Below are 18528 nucleotides of genomic sequence, written 5' to 3'. Positions count from 1 at the left end.
TGTGCTAGAGATAAAAGAATGAGTTTCCACCCTCGATGAGCACAAGTGTGGTTGGCAGACAGCACCATGAAGCAACACTTGTCCTGCAGTGAGACACACACTGCCAAGTACAGACGACTGGGAACAATTTCCTATGGGAAGTGACACTGCTACAGATATTCAGTGTCATTGCTCAAGACCATGTTTATCAAATGAATTGAGTACTGTGTCACACATATCCACACACACACACACACACAGAGGAGTCTTACAATCCAACTGAAGGAAGCAGCTCCCCAGGAAATAAAATGCCATACAAAGTGAAATGGTAGCACAATGACAGGCTTGGGCTATGTCCCACTCTCAGTACCTTCCAAAGAGGTCTAAGGCAAACTGTCCTTGTGCCGTGCTCACCTGACAGAAGGTCTCTGCTGTAGTGGCAAGTCTGTTCCACAGCCAAGCAAGGCCGGCTTAAAGGGCAGAAGCAGTCACTGCCCTATTCCCTCTCTATGAGGCCTCATCCCGCCACTAGGTTTTTCCTGCTTTGATCACAGGAATCCTTGATCTCAAAGGAATTCTGGGTAATGCATCATCTAACCATCTGGGAGAGATGGCAGTGTGGTGGAAGCAGCAGGGCACGCAGCTACATATTCTAAATTCTATCACATGGGACACAAGTGCTAAGGGATGTTCTCCATTGTGGTCCCCAAACCAGGAGTATCAGCATCAACCAGACCTACTGAACCTGAAACTCAATGGGGTACAGCCCAAGAATTTGTCCTTCTAACGAACTCCCAGATGATGCTGATGGTCCAGGAATGCAGGTTGAGAACAACTGCTCTAGGGAAAAATTTCCTTTGGTCACTGGTGAGATGATCATGATGACACAATTACAACACCAGCTGCTAACACTTACCGAGCAGTCACTATAAGCCAGACACTACGCTAAACAACTTATAAGCACCCTCTCATTTAATCCTCACAACCGGCATTCCACAGATGAGGAATCTGAGCCACAGAATATTGAACAGCTTACCCAACGTCACAGAAGCCAATGCTAGGGCTGAGATTTGAACCCAACCTCTCTGCAGGTGTCCTAACAACTTCACCTCCAAAGGCGGCCTGCTCATCCACAGCCTAGAGACTCCAATACGAGACTGGCGTGTGAGGCTGTGAGAAATCCTGACACCAAGAAAGCGTTTAACTCCCGAAGCCCAGCACTTCCAAACAAACATTGACTATCATCTCTCTGTAGAATGCCCCTTGCTATGACTCCTTCAGCTCTCTAGCACTGCCTTCGCCCACCACACAGCACTGACAGCCTCTGCTGCTTCCTAATTCCATCACAGCATGTTATGCTGGTCCCAGCAAAAAAGCTTCATGTTCGCCCCACTTTGGTGTACACGGCCGGTCTCCCCCCACCTTGATGTCCATCCCTGGTCCATCTCCACTTTGGTGTGCACCGTTTGTAAGGCCCCCTCCTGGTATACTCCCCTCATTGGGCCCTCTCATTTGGTTAACAGCCAAGAATGAAGCCGCGGCAAGAGGAAAGACCTCTATAGCTTCCAAAGCCTCCCAAACAGTGTGATGGTCAAACAGCTCCCCTTTGGTCCACCATGGGGAACAGAAGGTGCAAACCCTAGAATTATTGCACAGGCCAAACCCCATGCTGGGTACACCCAACCTGACACCCAACCAACACAGCAGATCATGCCCCAGGAGCCCTCAACTCCCCAGCTCAGATCGCTCCACTCTCAGGTCTGGCCACACCCACCCTTCCTGCCTACTGTTAGGATCTCAGCAAGAGAGGGGAACTGGGGCCGAGACAAGGAACAGATGTGGGGCTTTGCTCTCGTTCACAGCAGAAGGCAGCTTCAAGATGTTTTTCCCTCCTCTGCACCTCTTGTCAATGCCTGACCCTTGCCAAACTGCAGAGATCCCTGTTTGAAATTAAAAGCACATGCCACGTGCACAGCTGACTCAATTTTTCCCTCCTGATTCAGCAGTGCACAGGAGGAATTTTCACCCCCACAAAGGAAACTGTTCAACAATTCAACTCAACAGGCATTTAACGAGCACCCACTTCGTGTCTCACACTGCACCCTAGTCACTAAGGGGGAGGGAGATGAAGTGAAAGAAATGGTCCCTTGCCATCTGGGAGTTCTGTCACTTACAGGGCACTCATTTTCTCTAGCCCTGCCTGGGATAACGTGAACCCCTCCTCCCTGTAAAGTGGGGGTGTTAAATCCCACCTCACAGGGCTGCTACAAGGATTAAATAAGAGTAGAAGGGAGCTGAGAACATGAACATGAGACCCCCTTGTCTCTTTCCTTACCCAGTTTGGAGGAGATAGGAATTCATGTGACAGCGTATAACTTGGTGTCAAGTTGGAAAGGGTGGGGTTTCAGGAAGCTTGACACAAGGAGAGATCAACTTCGGCAGAGGGGCTGCCTAGAGGCTATAGATGCTGAGCTGAGGTCTAAAGGCCGGACAGAACTGGGTAGGCAAGACCTGGGGGAGGAGGAGGCAGGGAGCATTCTGGGTAAAGAGAACGGATTTGAGCCTCTGGATTAAGGTGGGCAAGTTGGTGGGAGAGAGGGGACCAGTCTGGCAGGATGGTCTTGGATCTCCCAGAGGAAGAGGGTGAACTTAGGGATCTCCAAAAGGCCCAGCAAGGAAGTCTGGCTTGAGTCGGAAGCCAGAGCATCCAGGACAAGAAGCTAAGCTGTCCTTCCATGAAGCTTCACTGGCGGGAGGGCAACATGCTCCCCAAACAAGCCTGTGGGGAGACCCGCCCCCCCCTCAAGGCTCCATCTGTGCCAGCGCTATTGCTCCTTTGGAGGAACCAAGTGGGGAGGGGGCAATCGCAGGACTCCCCACTCAATTTCCAACATCAAAGAAATTAGAAATAAACATTTAATATTCTACGGACTGGTTTACATTAGAGTACATCAGCATGGGGAGAAAAATCATGTAGTCATTTTAAAAGATTATCATGAATACTATAGAAACACGGAAAAATGCTTTTGACATGTTAAGTGAAAAACAGCAGAACCCAAAGCAATATGTGTACCATTATCTAGAGCTTGGTGTGAGAGGGCGCACACGCTTGGAACACACAGTACCCAGTTCTAGCGCTGTCTGCAACTTAGGAGCTGTGAGACCACAGGCAGGCTTTACCTCTGTTTTAGGTTTGGGGTGTTTTTTTTTTTTAAGATAAAAGGGAGACAATAAAAATGACCTTACAGGGTGACTAAAAGTTTTCAAATGCCTGGCACAGAGCTGAAGTTCAACCCTCCCCCACCACTCCCACCATGTATGCAGGGTGAACCATAACTCTGGATGAAATTAGGTTTCTTCAATAGAAAAAAAAAAAAAGAAAGTACCCTCAAGACTTAAGATGAGCTTCTTAAAGGCAGAGACTGTATCTTGCTGACTGCTGTGTCCCCAGACCTCAATAAAAGCAGGATGAAGGTGATGGGATGATGGGTCGTTTATTACTACCACTGTCTACAGTGGTTAAAAAGGCAGTTAGGAAATGCCTATCTCTAGCGGACACCAAGAACGTGATTACGATCAGGCCATTTCTCCTCTATGGGGCCAACTTCACTGCTCAAGGCAGAGAGCCCAGGAGAGAGCGTGTCTGGGCTCATGAATCAACCAGCCTACTCGGGAGAACTGCAGCATCTTTGCACCACTGATGTGCATTGCGCCAGGGCTGGTCATTTCGCCGGGAAGGCCCCAGGCTTCAGAGACCTCCCAGGACTGGACTGAATCCTTCCCGGGTGTGGAAAAGCAGGGCAGGGCCTGGCCTAGGCCTGCTGGCCTCCTAAGCATCAGCCAGGCAGTGACTGTTCCTTCTCCTAGGGGCGTTTTCCCCAACCTCATGTACAGAGTATTCAAGTGGACAATCAGTGGGGCTGCTCAGACGGAGGGCCCTCCAAGGAAGGACCCGGTCTGCAGAGAGGCCATCCCAGCACGGGCAAGGTGGCGCACCACCCACACCACAGCCGGCCCAGACAACTGCCTGCTCCACCCCCACCTGACGTCTCAAAGGGCTCCCCCAAACCCCTCTTTCTGATGGCTGGAACTCCTTCCAGAGCATTTCTGTCCTTCAGCTTTATATTTTGATCTGCACTGAAATGCAAATACACACAAGGTAGTTAGAACCCATTCTGTCAACTCGCCCTTAATATAAAAGGGTTCCCGACCTGGTCCTCAAGACCATTTTGATGATGGCAAAGGGAAAGCAGGAAGGTACTGGTGTCTCGAGGAAAACGGAGGGAAGTGTCATTCAAGGGGAGACGTGTATCATCAAAGAACCAGGAGTAGCGGGCAAGCCTTTGGACCCTGCCACATTGCCGAAACCCAGGGTTGGTGCCCTGCAGGTGACGAGCCACAGCACAACACACAACTGAGAGGAGAGAACTCCTGGGAGAGTTTGCAACACTAGGCTGCAAACCTTGTTTGAGGGTGAAAGTGCAGTCCCCGTGATTCCCGGGCCCAGAAGGCTGGATCCCTCACCCGAACGCCCATCTCCAGGTTCTTCCCTTGAACAAGCATGGCAACAACCCACACCCCTCCACGGAAGTCCAACATTGTTCTGCTACTCCAAGAAAAGCAGACAGTCACCGGCTCTCTCACCCTACCATCCTCCTCCATCACCCACCACTTAAACACACAGGGTCAGCACCCCCCCAGCAAACACACACACACACACACACACACACACACACACACACACACACGGGCAGCCAGTTCAACACCTGCACACCCACCTTATCCGACAGGAAGCTAAGAACAAGGCCGGATGCAATCACAGTCATCAGAAAGGGAGGCTGGGGGGGAGATGGGGGAGACAGAAGGCCTCAGGCACTCTGGGTTCAGGCTGGGCTCGGGCTCTCGCAGCCCCTTTACAGCAAGGCCCTAAGAGCTGCCAAGGCCTTCGGTTGGGGTGGGAGTGGGGGTGGGGGGAGAGTTAAGGCAAATAACTGAAGGCAGTTCAATTGATGACGCTCCCCCAGTGACTCACTGTTTCTTTATTGCAACATGCTCTCTATAAAAGCCATTTTCCTCTCGCAGGATCTGCTTGGGTAACATGTGATGTCATCATAAATCATCTCTCTCTCTTTCCCCCCCCCCTTTAAAATGTCAGCAGATTTCTTAGAGTTTCTAAAAAGCCCAGAGAGCCAGCACCATCTCCCAGTCTTGGCAAGGAAACCCGTTTTCTTTCCCAAGACGTCTGTCTTCACTTTTTCCCCTTGCTCTCCCGTAGGAGCCCTGCAGAGATAAAGCCTTGAAGAGTATAAAAAGTCACAGAAAGCATTTATGAAAAAAGCTTTCCTTTCTACCCTTTCCAAATGCAGGCTCTTTCTCTCGCTCCCTTTTCTCCTCTCATCCTATTTTGGTGCACTTCCAGGGGAAGTGAATGTATAGCGAGCACTTTTAAACAAGGTCTAATACAATCCATGCCTCCCAGACACGGATGCCATTAATCAGAACCAAGGCTTTGTGTGAGAGAGGCCACAGGCTGGATGGGCGCCACGGACCGATAATGCAGGCAGGCCCCTACCTACCCACCCCACCCCACCCCTGTTGGGGCTTGGCATTCATCCTTCCTACCCTGCCCCCTCCCAAACCCTAGGCCCAACAGTCCCCCAAAGACCTTCTGTGAAAGCCTTCTACCAAGTTCATTGGACTGAAAAGAAATAATTATCACTTTAACTGCAGAACCTCAAAAGCAAAAGGAATATCCAACCCAACTCAAAGCCACAGAACTTGTAGGGCCATGGCAGAGGGGAGTCTCTTGCTGGCCGAGGTGTGTGTCTGGTCACGCTGAGGGTCTTTTGAAGCTCATCTGCTTTCTGGAAGACCTCCTTCCAGAAAGATCTCTGTGGGCAGAGACCGTGGCTGCCTTATCACCTACATGCAATGATCACACAGTAATGAAGGTGGTGCTGGATTCCTAATGGTCTTTTTATATCCTTGAGCCACAGCCAATAAATTGTCTCTCTACCTCCGCCCTAATAAAATCTAATTACCTAAAGACAACTAGGAAAAAAGGAACTTACGTGTGATGGAGAGTAACAACTATCTTTGTAGAGTCCTCTGGGGCTATTATGAATGCCCCTAAGCACCTTTCCACCCCTTCCTAAAAAAAAAAAAAAAAAAAGCCTCATCCTGGTCCAAGATGCCTGATGCTCTACAATTACTGCTTGATCCATTAGGATTCATCACAGGAAACAGGCAGATATTCTCTGGGGATTTTTATACTGCTATCAGCTATCTGTACTTAAGTATGAGTACATGGCAGGTAGCCTAGTAAGGAGAACAGACAATGGAGGTACCAGACATCCATACTGAATCCAAGAAGGTAAAGAACTTGGAACCCTGATGTGTGGCATAGGGTCGTCTCCAGTCCCCACAATTTATCCAAACACAGGCAGGACATCTTCCAGGAATCCATTCACATTATACACTTGATGGAGCGGCCACACTCTGTCTCACTCTCCTCTTTCTCACTAACCTGACTAGTCACATTTCGCTATCATGAAGAAAGAGGCAAAAGGTAGGGGAACTCTCAAAGGGAAAAGGAAGAAGGAAAAACAGACAGGCACCGAGGACAGAGGTCTTTGCTTCATTCCCTGATGTAGTTCAAGCACCTAGGACAGTACCAGACATAACGTAAACACTCGGTACGCGTTCACTGAATCAAGCACACACTCAAGAAATGGCAAGAGGGGAAGTCACCCACCCTGGCGAGCCAAGCCTTGGCTCCAGCTGTTCCACCCTTCCCTGCTGCTCACATTGTCCCTTCTACTGAGAACATCTTTCCTCGCCCTCCCAAATGGTTCATCCTGCTCATCTCTTCAGATACAGCTCAGACACGCTAGCACTCCAGGAAACCTTCCTCCACCACCCCCAGGATGGGTCAATTGCTCCTCCGCCATGTGGTCAGTGCCCTGTGCATCCTTCAATATTTCATCACTTCAGTGGGTTGTAGTCACCAATTTCCACATCTGTCTCCTCTATAGGGATGTTAGTCCTCTGGTATCTTTAATGCCTAGCCTTCCAGCCAGCACGTAGCAAGCATTCAGTAACTGAATAAATTGAGCCACTTAAAGAAAAAAAAAAATCACCAATTAAACCTAATCATTTAAGTTTTGTTTTTTGGCCTTGCTTTCCATATCAGAGCAGGTGTTTCCAGAGAGATCTATGCCTGGGTTTCCAAAATGCTAAAAAGGGAGAAGGCAGGGAGGGCGGGATGGTTTAGAAGTGGGAGAGATCCATGCCCAATACGAGAAGCGCTCATTCAACAGGGGGCAGGAGGCATCATTCCCTGTCTGTGACGAAGGAACTTTCTGGAATCTGTCCACAGGACTCGGCAACACCACCTGAGATGGAAAATACTGGGAAGGGGGTAGGGCCCAGCCTCACCTTACCGAGGCAGTCCAGGCCCCCTCAACTTCAGGAGGGGAAGAGCCTCAGACTTTCTATCCGTCCCTGATGCCTACACAGCAGACCAGGGTGGTTTGGGGTGGCTTCAAGGGATGAAAAGGAGATTGTCCATAAAGACACGTTAATGACTGCAGAACAGTTGAGGGGTGAAGCAAAACCACCAGCTCCCACGGCACCCAGAAAAAGCAGGGAGCTGCTGAAGGAACTTACCAAGTCAAAGAAAAAAGGTACCCAAGCAGGACCCCACCACCCAGAACTGCTGGGGCCATCACTACAGACTCAGAGCAAGATGGGAGGGGAACAAAAATCTCTCCCCAAATAAAGCCAAATACACAAGGCAACCACCGCCCTCCAAATCCTCTCCTGTCGAATGCCTTAGTACTACCCTTTGCAATCTCCCAGCCTTGCTTCTGGAAAGTTTCAAAGTCACCACCAACCAACCCTTCCCAATGCACAATGGCATTTAATAATTGCTCACGGTTCTCGCCTGGGAAGCCAGGCAAGCACCCACAATTCATTACACGTGTGACCTTTCGAGCCCTCAGCCCCCAAATGATTTTCACTCACTTTAATCTGACTCCGATTCAAAACAGATCTGCTGTCAGCAGCCTGAACTCTATAGCCCCGTAGATGGGCAGTGCCTACGGCTAATCTTTTAGTGCCTTAATCATAAAATGCAGCACTTCTCCAGCTGTTTTCACCCAAATAGCCAGAAAAGGGGGTGAGCGGGGTGTGAAAAGTGATGAATTATGAACTCCAAAGTACTATTTCATTAAGCAAGATTGGACGCTAAAACTTTAACTGTGCTCTCTGAAACTGAAAGGTCATTTTATAAAAATCTGAAGTAAGAGATTTTCAAAGGCCCTCCAGTTCACAGAGGAGCTCACCACGGTGTGCCAGAGCGGTGAGGAAGGGGAACAGATGCAAAAGCGGGGGTCAGCATGGAATGCTTTTTAAACTGTGGCCACTTTAGATTTTTTCAACGTGATGCCAAGCACATTCAACAGGTCTACAAATGCACGGCATTAGCCTAAATTTAGTGGGTGTTAATTGAAATCAGAGCTGCAGTCGTTACCACCGACATGTTTCTAAATACTACCCAATAAATTTCTGTCTGTTTCAGATTCTCTGTGACAGCCAGCAATGAAAGGAAAACCAAGAGCGGGCACGTAAAATGGTCTTCTTATGTACCTAGTCCCCTAGTATTCGGACAAAAGGATGTCTGTGTGTGGATCTGGCCTATGTCTGCGCACACAGACATGTGTATGGATAAACACGAGATCCATGTGCATGCCTTGCCCATTTTTAGAAGGTGAACAGGGAGACGGGGGAGGACACACACATATACTCAACTTCCTCTTTGCTAAGGCACCTCCACAGAAAGCAAAACGGGCCGCTCTCCACGTGACAAAAACATTCTCGTTTATAGCAAAAGGGGTTTAGGGCGCAACTTCTGTGCCTTTTTTTTTTTTTTTTGTCCTTCAGATGGGCCATTTCCCTTCCTTTCTCTCTGGCTTGCCTCACCCCCTTCAGGTAAGCCTTGTTTCAATTTAAAAAACAAAATTAAAAAATTTCCTCCAGAACACAGCATTTAAGGGTCAGCCAGGGAAAGGTCTGCAATACACAGAATGTGAAATGAAGAAGGCCAGGGCCTGGGGTGGGGTGGGGGGAGGAGAAAAGAGTCTGGAGAAAGAACCATCGGCTTTCCTGAGGTTCCTCAGAAAAAGAGCAGTTTCATCCTCCCAATTACACATTACTTCATTATTAGTTTACACAAAAAGAAAAGAGGTGGCTTTGTGCTCTGAGTCATGATTGTAGCTCAAATAAAAAGAAAAGGGAGGAGAGCGTCTCGTCCTCAGACTCCACATAATTTGCCCTTCCTGATCCTCTGATGATAATTTGACGACTTCCCCAGATCCCAATAGGATTGTCTAACTTTGCCAAGGGTCTATTCCATCGGAAAATAAACACTGCACTCAGCTTCCACGGCAGTGGGCCAGGAGGAACCTTGGAGGGAAATATGTTTACGCAAGACTAATAACACCAAAGGACCAGGCTGCAGCCCCAGCAGTGGATCCTCATGCCATTTTCTTCCCCTACATATACCCCATCGATCTGATTATTCAAATGGGTATCAGCTAAGGATCCCTAGTGCTCCACTGAGCAAATTCACTCTCATGCACACGTCCCCTCCCATAGTTTGGTACACGCCTGCTATGTAAACATATAACATGTGTGTTTATAAATCACACACAAATAGTGTACACTCAGGCCTGCTGCATGCCTATCCCCAAATACACAAGGTGCACACAAAAACACTCAGGTTCTGCCAACACACATGTAAGGTTCAGTACATGCCCTTCCTCGACCACACAACAGCGAGCCTATGTACACTGTGTATGTACACGCATGCCCACACACACACACACACACACACACACACACACACAGTGCCAACCCCTTCAGAGAAGGCAGGGTACCTTGGACTCAGAGAGGCCTGTCCCCCAGCCACATAGAGTTGGAGAAAAATCAGTGAGTCTGGGCCTCTTCTGAAGGGGCGAGAAACATTTCTGCAGAAAAAAATAACTTCTTGATGTAGGAATGATCCAGAAGAGTCTAGCCCATCCCAGCACCCAAAGCCTTGCCTCTCCTCTTAACTCTATGCTCTCTACAGGAGCCCACCAGATGGTCTGTGAGAAGATGAATTGAACTCCTTGATGTTCACGCTGGGTCTACAAAGCAGCACATCAACATCACCTGGGAATTTGTTAGAAATGCAGAGGCTCGGGCCCGAGGCCAGACCTACTGCAACAGACAGTGCGTTTTAACAAGACCCTCAAGGATTTGTGTACACACTCAAGTTTGGGAAGCATGCCTTAAGAGTCTACCCATCCTATAACCAGGTGTCCTTACCAGCCCTAAACGTCTAGGGGCTCCCCAGATCCTGCGGATACAACAGGGTGCAGGAGCATTCCTCCACCGTTAGACCTTCTGTCTCCTCTCTCACCAGCAACAAGTTAACAACACAGCCTCAGGTGTCCAGACTCACCTGCATCTCTAAACCCACCAGGAGCTCAGTGAAACTAACAGTTTTCTCCCCACTAACTGTCTCATCACTCCACAACTGCTGCTTTTTATTTCATTATGCTTCTCATCAGGCTCAGATAGGAGTATAACTGAAAAAGAAATTGGAGGGGAACAATTTCAATATTGCAAAACACATGCAAATCAACACCCAGAATCCTACCTGGAGTGTTTTTATTGAGACAATTCTGTGCTCGTCTGGGAGATGACCTTATAATAAATAAATTCATATCTTCCAAAGGTAGATTTTCTCCCCACGTTATAAAGCTAATTATACCAGGACAATATAACATCGTCCTAAATGCCTGATAACCTCATCCTGTTACTCAGGAAATATTATTTTTAAATAGGTGTGATAGATACAAACTGAAACACTCGGATTTCAATTCCAGTCCCAATTCCCGGATCCCCTCTCTGAGTAATTTAAGGACTTCCTCCAGATAGTTTTTCATATTCTTTTAACTGACATTTTATCTTTATACAGTATCTCACAGAATGAGCACGCACTAAGACAATGACAGCCAAGAAGGCCTGTCATTTCTCATTCCGACAAAGACAGATGTCTTACACTGGCTTATGCCAATAATAGATCCAACAAAAAACAAAAGAGACTACACCTGCCGCTGATGTAAAGGCACCAATTCACATTTGTGACACTCATTTGTCAATTAACAGATTTCTCCCATTGTTGACACACGAGACTTAAAAGATGTGGGCTCGAATGTGATGAATTAAAAAAGACAGATGAGTAAGCTATGAGCTGCAAAGTAATGCTATAATGTGCTTTAGATATGAATATCAACTGACACCCCTGACAGGCCATACAAGGTTTTATTTCATTTTGCACTGTATCCAGGCTTCATACTTTGTCTTCTTTGTTCGCTTTTCATCAGGCTCCTAACATCTCATTCTGACAGCCAGAGACATTTAAGGCACTTTCGTTTCAAATGCAAGTTAGCGTACTTGATTTGTCATTAAAATGCAAAACGATTGCCCTTGCAGGTAAATGTAGGTATGCTTAAAAGGTAGGATCTGAAAAGGAAAGGCTGAAAATGGTTTGGGTTCCTCTCTCTACCTCCTCACAAGCCTGGCCACCTCTGGGGGCCTGACACCCCACTGGGCAAAGACCTGCCCCGAAAGGGCCTCCAGAGCTCCAAGGTCCCCGCAGTGGGCAGGGACAACACATGGACTCAGAGGTGAGCTGGACCTCCCAGACGCTAGGCAGATCTCAGCTTTACCCACGTTTGAACCAGCCTAAGCACCCACAAAGCATTCGGCCTCTGGAGAGGAAGCATGGACAGGCTTAGGTCAAGATGCTCGAGATGATCTTTCCCACTGAGGCCGCCCACACCCCCCGAATCTGATACCTCCTACACGGAGAAAACGCCACAACCGAGACTCTCCTGTGGGAGATGGATGAAGGGTCAGAGAGAAGCTTCTGGGGAAGACTGTTGTTTTAATGACCTTTAGTTCAGTAATTTCACTCTTTGGGAAATTATCTTAAGGAAACAGTGAAAAGAGTGAACCAAAAGATTTATAGGCAAAGATGTTCATCACAGCATTTCTTATTAACACGTGACAGCGGAAAACGATACATACGTATATGTCAACCAATAAGAAAATGGCTCAGTTATGGTGCATCTGTGAAAAAATATTACGTAATCACTGAAAAACCACATTATCCAAGAAAACTGAATCACATGATATAACATTAAGAGAAAAAAATAGGATACAAGTCTATACAGTTGACCCTTGAACAACGCAGGTTTGAGCTGCACGGGTCCACTTATACTTGGATATTTTTCAATAGTAAGAACTACAGTACTACACAATCTGCGATTGGTTGAATCTCTGGATGCAGAGGAACCCTGGATATGGAGGGTCAAGTACAAGTTATACACGGATTAACCCCGACGTTGTTCAAATGCCATTTGTATATACAGCCCAAACCCAATTTTGTAAAAACTTATACATGCTCAAATGTGAATAGTGGAATACTGGTTTCTTGTTCAGCAGTAAGCTCATGGTTTAAAATTTCCTTCTGTATATTTTCCCTGTATTTTTATAAAATGATTACTTTATAACCAGAGAAAAAGCTTGAAAAACTAATTTTAGAAAGTAAACATTTCTTTGGCACAATTTCCTGTTTCCCAGCACCAACCCACCATTTACACTTTCTGGGCCTCAATTTTCTATGTTAAAAGAAAGTATCAGACCAGTGGTTTTCAAACTGTGTTCCACAGAACCCTAGGGCACCACAAGGGGCTTCTCAGTTTCTTCCAATGACTAATTCAAATTTAACTTTTAAATTACTTTAACGATTTTTAAGAACTAATTTAAGGGCTTCCCTGATGGCGCAGTGGTTGAGAATCTGCCTGCCAATGCAGGGGACACGGGTTCGAGCCCTGGTCTGGGAAGAGCCCACATGCCGCAGAGCAACTGGGCCCGTGAGCCACAACTACTGAGCCTGCGTGTCTGGAACCTGTGCTCCGCAACAAGAGAGGCCGCGATAGTGAGAGGCCCGCGCACCGTGATGAAGAGTGGCCCCCGCTTGCCACAACTAGAGAAAGCCCTAGCACAGAAACGAAGACCCAACACAGCCATAAATAAATTAATTAATTAATTTAAAAAAAAAGAATTTAAAACTTTAAAAAAAAAAAAGAACTAATTTAAGAGCAGTATGTTCTCTCAAGTACTTTGATACCAAATTTCAACACACTGTAGAACAGCGTATTATCCTGTGCCGCCAAATTAACTCATTTTGTGCAGATCTTCGAGTTTCTTCCTACAACTGTCTAGTTTAAACATTTCCTGGTATTTGCAAGGTGAAATTTAAGGGGGAAAAAAACTGTTACCATTTGCAACTACTTACTGAGTGAACTAGTATTTACATATTGCACACCCAAAACCAAATGCAGGAATCATCTGAACACTGGGGCAAGTATCAAACTGCATTTTGTCTCTCACCTCAATATCAAGCCCAGTGGCTCATCCGAACAGCTTCATTGCTTTTGCTGACTCACTTTCCAAAATACCAAAGCCTTTTTATTTCATAATGTTCTTTCTCTGTAAAATTTTGTTTGACAAGGATCCTGCCACTAGAAAAATAATTTTGGAAACTACTGGATTAAACCAACTTACCTCTACCCCTCTCACAGCGTGTGGGTCTATGAAGCACAGCATAGAGCATCACGGGAGAAGTGGAGGACTGTGATAAAGTGGTGGGGGGGGCCCAGGTCAGTCGCGGCTTCCACTCTTACTATGGGAAGTTGGGTGAGGTACTTGATCAATTTAAGCCTTGGTTTATCTGTAAACAGTTGTTTTTTTTTTTATCACCAAGTTGGGAGGGTTCAATGAGAGAGAATGCTAAGCACTAGTTAATTGATGTTACGTCATTATTAGTACTTGTGTATGTGGGAGAAAGGAACGGTTAAATAGTGCACAGCTCGGGCTTCCCTGGTGGCGCAGTGGTTGAGAATCTGCCTGCCAATGCAGGGGACACAGGTTCGAACCCTGGTCTGGGAAGATCCCACATGCCGCGGAGCAACTGGGCCCGTGAGCCACAGCTACTGAGCCTGCACGTCTGGAGCCTGTGCTCCGAAACAAGAGAGGCTGCAACAGTGAGAGGTCCGCGCACTGCGATGAAGAGTGGCCCCCACTCGCCACAACTAGAGAAAGCCCTCGCACAGAAACGAAGACCCAACGCAGCCAAAAATAAAAAAATTAAAATTAAAATTAAAATTAAAAAAAAAATAGTGCACAGCTCAACACGGCACAAACAGTTCACAGATGCAGACAAAAATGCTTTCGTACAGCCAATAGAAATTTCTTTGCTACACTGACTAATAAAATCCAGAGCCGTCTCTCTCTCTCTGGATTGGCTGGTCCATGTTCCTTTCCTCATTTATTTCCTCACCTTCTCTATCATCTGACTAGTTTATACTTTGATTTACTGTTAAAAGAAGACTGTACTTCCAATCTCAGAACTCCACTTTCTATCTCCCTATGCACTACCTAAACGTGATTTTTACAATTCTGGGAAGAGGCTCTAAGAAGCCCTTTTTGTGAAAAAGCTAACACAGATCCTGTTAGTTATGACAAAACCCATCAATTCAACGCAGATCAGAAATTACAGAAAAGGCAAACTTTTAGTAAAGGCAAGAGAATCAGATGGAAGAAACTTAGGGATATAGAACAGAGTCACATGCTCCTTGCAAGGAAATACACTGTAGGACTATGATTTCCCTTTTGATTTGTACACAAGTCACAAACAACAAATGCAACATGAGCCCAAGCACAATAATCTCAAAGATAAGTCTGCTCAAAAAAACAGAAGAGTCAAAAAATGAAATTAACGATTTGGGGGATAGCTGTTTTTTTTAGGTACATCACCTACAGGAACAAAACTCTTACATTAAGCACTTCATTTGATCTTCACAACCCTGATAGGTGAGTATTATCCCCTGTCTGGAAAAATCACAACACAGATTAAATGACTTGCTCAGTAGCTCACAGATAATTGTGATGGAGTAAAGACAAATAGGTATCCTGTCTCATGATCTCACTGTTTTTCTACCAGATCAGCCCCAGACAGACGTCCTCTGGCTTCGTGGTCTCCAACAATGACTGAGCTTCAAACTAGCAAAATTTCAGTTTCTCATTCAAAATAAAAAATTATAATGACAATAATGCATCATACGATGCATTATATGATATTAACTTATTGTGGTAACCATTTTGCAATATGCGCATTTATCAGGTCATTATGTTGTACATCGTGGTCTAATGCAATGTTATGTATCAATCACATGTCAATAAAACTGGGAAAAATGCATCATAGTTAGTTATGTAGTGTTTAGCGATTTACAAAGCATTTGCATCCAAATAACCTATCTCCTGTGCAACCCAGAGACATCCTGAGGAGAAAAGTGGACAATATGCTTTGCCTGTAACTGATAAGAAAACAGAGACTCACGCCTCCTGAAGGGCTGTGTCCAGATTAACAGCAGCAGCAATAGGACTCACACCTGAGACGGATCCAAAAGCAGTAGTGGAGGCCCAGCCCCCAGAGGCCCCTTATTAGAGCGGACGGAGTTTGTTCTATTTTTGTTCTTGTTTATCTTCCTGAAGGAAGAGGACAAGTTAACCCAACCTAATTTTCTACAGACTTCTAAACTACTAGTATTTGATGTAAAGATTCACTGCCTACAGTTTCTATCTCCCCTGAAATATGATAAGGTCAAATATAAGTTTGGGAAGAAAAACCAGCAACAACCTTGAAGGGGGGCACGGGGAGAGCTGTCCCCTGTTCATGGGCCTGGAAGACAATTTTGCTCTTCTCTGACATTTAGTTACCAACCTACACTAGTTCAGCAAGTAAAGATCTCAAGGACAACAATCAGTTGGAATTGTGGGAAACACAACGGAATCCAATACGATGTGAGAGCCAAGGAGGTAGGCTTCGTAGTTGTGCAAAACTGCATTTAGACCTTGGCTCCTCCACGACCAGCTGTGTACCCTGGGAAAAGTCCCTTAAACTCGGAACACTTTCATTTCCCAACTTTAAACTGTGAAGAACACCTAGCTTGCCATAAGGCCTTAAGAAGGCAATCAGAAGCAGCTGATGGATGAATGGTAGTTACTGCTACCTTTTAAGACCAGTATCATGCTTTTAAACAACCACTGTAGCAAGTGAGGAATTCCAAGATTAGATAGCGTCTTCCAATAGCAGGGGACCTACCACGTGCATAACCCTGCCCTGGGCACCCCTGAATGAGAAGATGTTGACTCATCCTGGAAAAGCTTACATTCCGTGGAGAGGCAGAGTTACTGCAAGGACCCCAGGGCATTCACAGAACCAGTAGCGTGCAAGTTCTCCCAGGGCAGAATGCACCCCAAATGCCAGCGCTGCACAAACACTGAGACGTGGAAAAACAATAATAAATATAATTTCTGAAAGATGAAATTTCAAGCTTTGGTTCCTCCTCTTCTGAATGAGCTGCAGGGCCTTGCCGGGTGCTAAGCAGCCCTGCACTCGTAGCAGCAGTCTAGAAGAACTCCATTAACCGTGACCCTTCTAACAGGGTAATTGCCACGTATGCGTGTCAGGGCCGACACTCAGGCCCTGCTCAGCCGGGGAATGGGCTGCCCTCCACCAGCTGGAGGTGGCGTGTCCCCGCCACATGCCTCTCACTGCAGGGTGAAGGTTTGACAGGGAGAAGCCAAACCTCCCCGGAGTCCTGACTTGACTGGCCTCCCCCAAGACTCTGGCCTGACCAGCCTCCCTCCCCACCCAGCTTCTCCATCCCAGAACCACCTCCACGCTGCACAGCGCAGGCGTCTGTGTGTGTGTGTAAGAGAAGAAACTCACCCTACTCTCCCATTTCTCTCCTCCTGGACTCCCACAAACTCCTGAGGGCACACAGATCAGGGTCTCCCCAGCTCCACTCAGGACAAGCCTGGTCCCAAAGCCCCAACGTTGCGCAAGCTATCTACCCAGCCCAGAAATCTTGAACCAGCGTGGCCAACTCTGCTCTCTTTTCAGAGTGGCCCAAGCCCGTCTTTCTCATGATGTTTCCTCTGAAGAAGTCCCCTTTCCTGAGACCTTCTGGGGCATAAGAACTGAGAGCATGGACCCTGGCACTTAACTGAACCGTGTTGTCCTGTGGATATCCTGGGAGACCTGTCTGGGACCAACCCCAGGGCTCACCTGGGTCAAGTTAACTGCTCAGCCTGGCTGGCTGGGACCCTTCCTCTCCACGTGTGGCTCCCCAAAGCTGCTCTCTAACTCAGATCAAGCTTCCAGACAGTGGATGGAGTAACTATGCTTCCCAATAGGAAAGAACCACAAAATTCTCAAAGTTGCTGGTAGATTTGGCTGTGGCCCTGTACTGTTCTAATAATTTCACCTGAATTAGCCTTATCTCCACGTTAAGCATATAAGCTTTTGCAAAGAGGTATATCACATCTCTAAGTTCCAGGTACTGGGGAACCTAGTACGCATTGAATATTTATGTATTTGTAATGAACAGGAAGGGACTTCCCAAGAACAATGATCCAAGTCCTCAGCCCTTGCGGACATCTCCAGACAGCTCTGGGGAACCCTGCTATCCTAAGCAGTCCCCACCTCCACTCAGTTGCACGATAATCTAGGTCATGGCCATATGAGGTGGTTTCTCAAAGACCTTGGAAAGCACCTGGCCCTAAAGTGCATCCATGGAGGGTGCACGTGGTTGTACACGGCAGCTAGAAAGCCCACTGCAACCCTGCCGGCATTCTCCAAAACATGTCATCCCAGGCCTGACTTGCACCCACCAGCTAAAGAGGAAGAAGATAAGAAAAACCTTCAACTCTATGGTTAAATTTACCCCTACAGTCATTCTTCCGGGGTTTCACATCATGGGCTGGAACAAATGCAGTGCTCCTCAGAGGCAGGATACTGGACAGAATTGACCTTCGGGAGTTACTGGCAGCCTCCGTTCTATACCCCACGTCAGGCTGATTTTGCCTACCAGAGCCCAGCCTCCAAGAACAGAATTCAGCGTACTGGTTTGCTACATCCAATTATACAACTGGAAGGATGGCTATCCTTCTGTGATTTTAGTCCAGCTCAGGCGTCTGAGGAAGAATTCACAAGAGCCAACCAGGACAGACCCGTAATTCAACTGTCAGCACAGATGAAGACAGCCTGCCCTCTCAGGGTCACCCTCGGGTCCTGATCACCCACTGCTCTTGGGAGGTTTCGAATCCTCAGGAGGTGAGCTACCACGGTGATGCACTTAGATAGGACAGGGAATTCATTCTGAAAAATAAGACCCTGAAATAAAATGCACACTCCACCAGGCAATTGCAATGCACCCCCAAGACTGATGGGCAAGTGCCCCTCATCCAGCTTTTCAGAAGGTGAACGGACAAAGGCTCTTAACAAACTCCATCCCCTCTCGCTTCCTGCTCCACCAACTCCACAAAAATGCATTTTAGTAGATGCAATCATCAGAGCTGCTGCGG

The 18528-nt window shown here is 47.0% G+C and overlaps 1 protein-coding gene and 1 long non-coding RNA gene across 2 annotated transcripts in view; one reads left to right on the top strand and one right to left on the bottom strand.

The window, feature by feature from the left end:
* The window catches only part of LOC309604599, an 807304-nt gene extending 794152 nt beyond the window's left edge, over positions 1–13152 (top strand). Inside the window, exon 3 of the long non-coding RNA XR_014230917.1 lies at positions 13063–13152. This is a non-coding gene — a long non-coding RNA (uncharacterized lncRNA). The remainder of the gene's footprint in view (positions 1–13062) is intronic.
* The window catches only part of LRMDA (leucine rich melanocyte differentiation associated), a 1312323-nt gene that overhangs the window by 1275618 nt on the left and 18177 nt on the right, over positions 1–18528 (bottom strand). The gene's annotated exons all lie outside the window — the stretch shown is intronic.

Source organism: Balaenoptera borealis (genome assembly GCF_965194805.1).
Source record: "Balaenoptera borealis genome assembly, chromosome: 10".
NCBI lineage: Eukaryota > Metazoa > Chordata > Mammalia > Artiodactyla > Balaenopteridae > Balaenoptera > Balaenoptera borealis.
The sequence above is the reverse complement of the archived record's forward strand: the minus strand, read 5'-3'. Positions and strand labels throughout refer to the sequence as shown.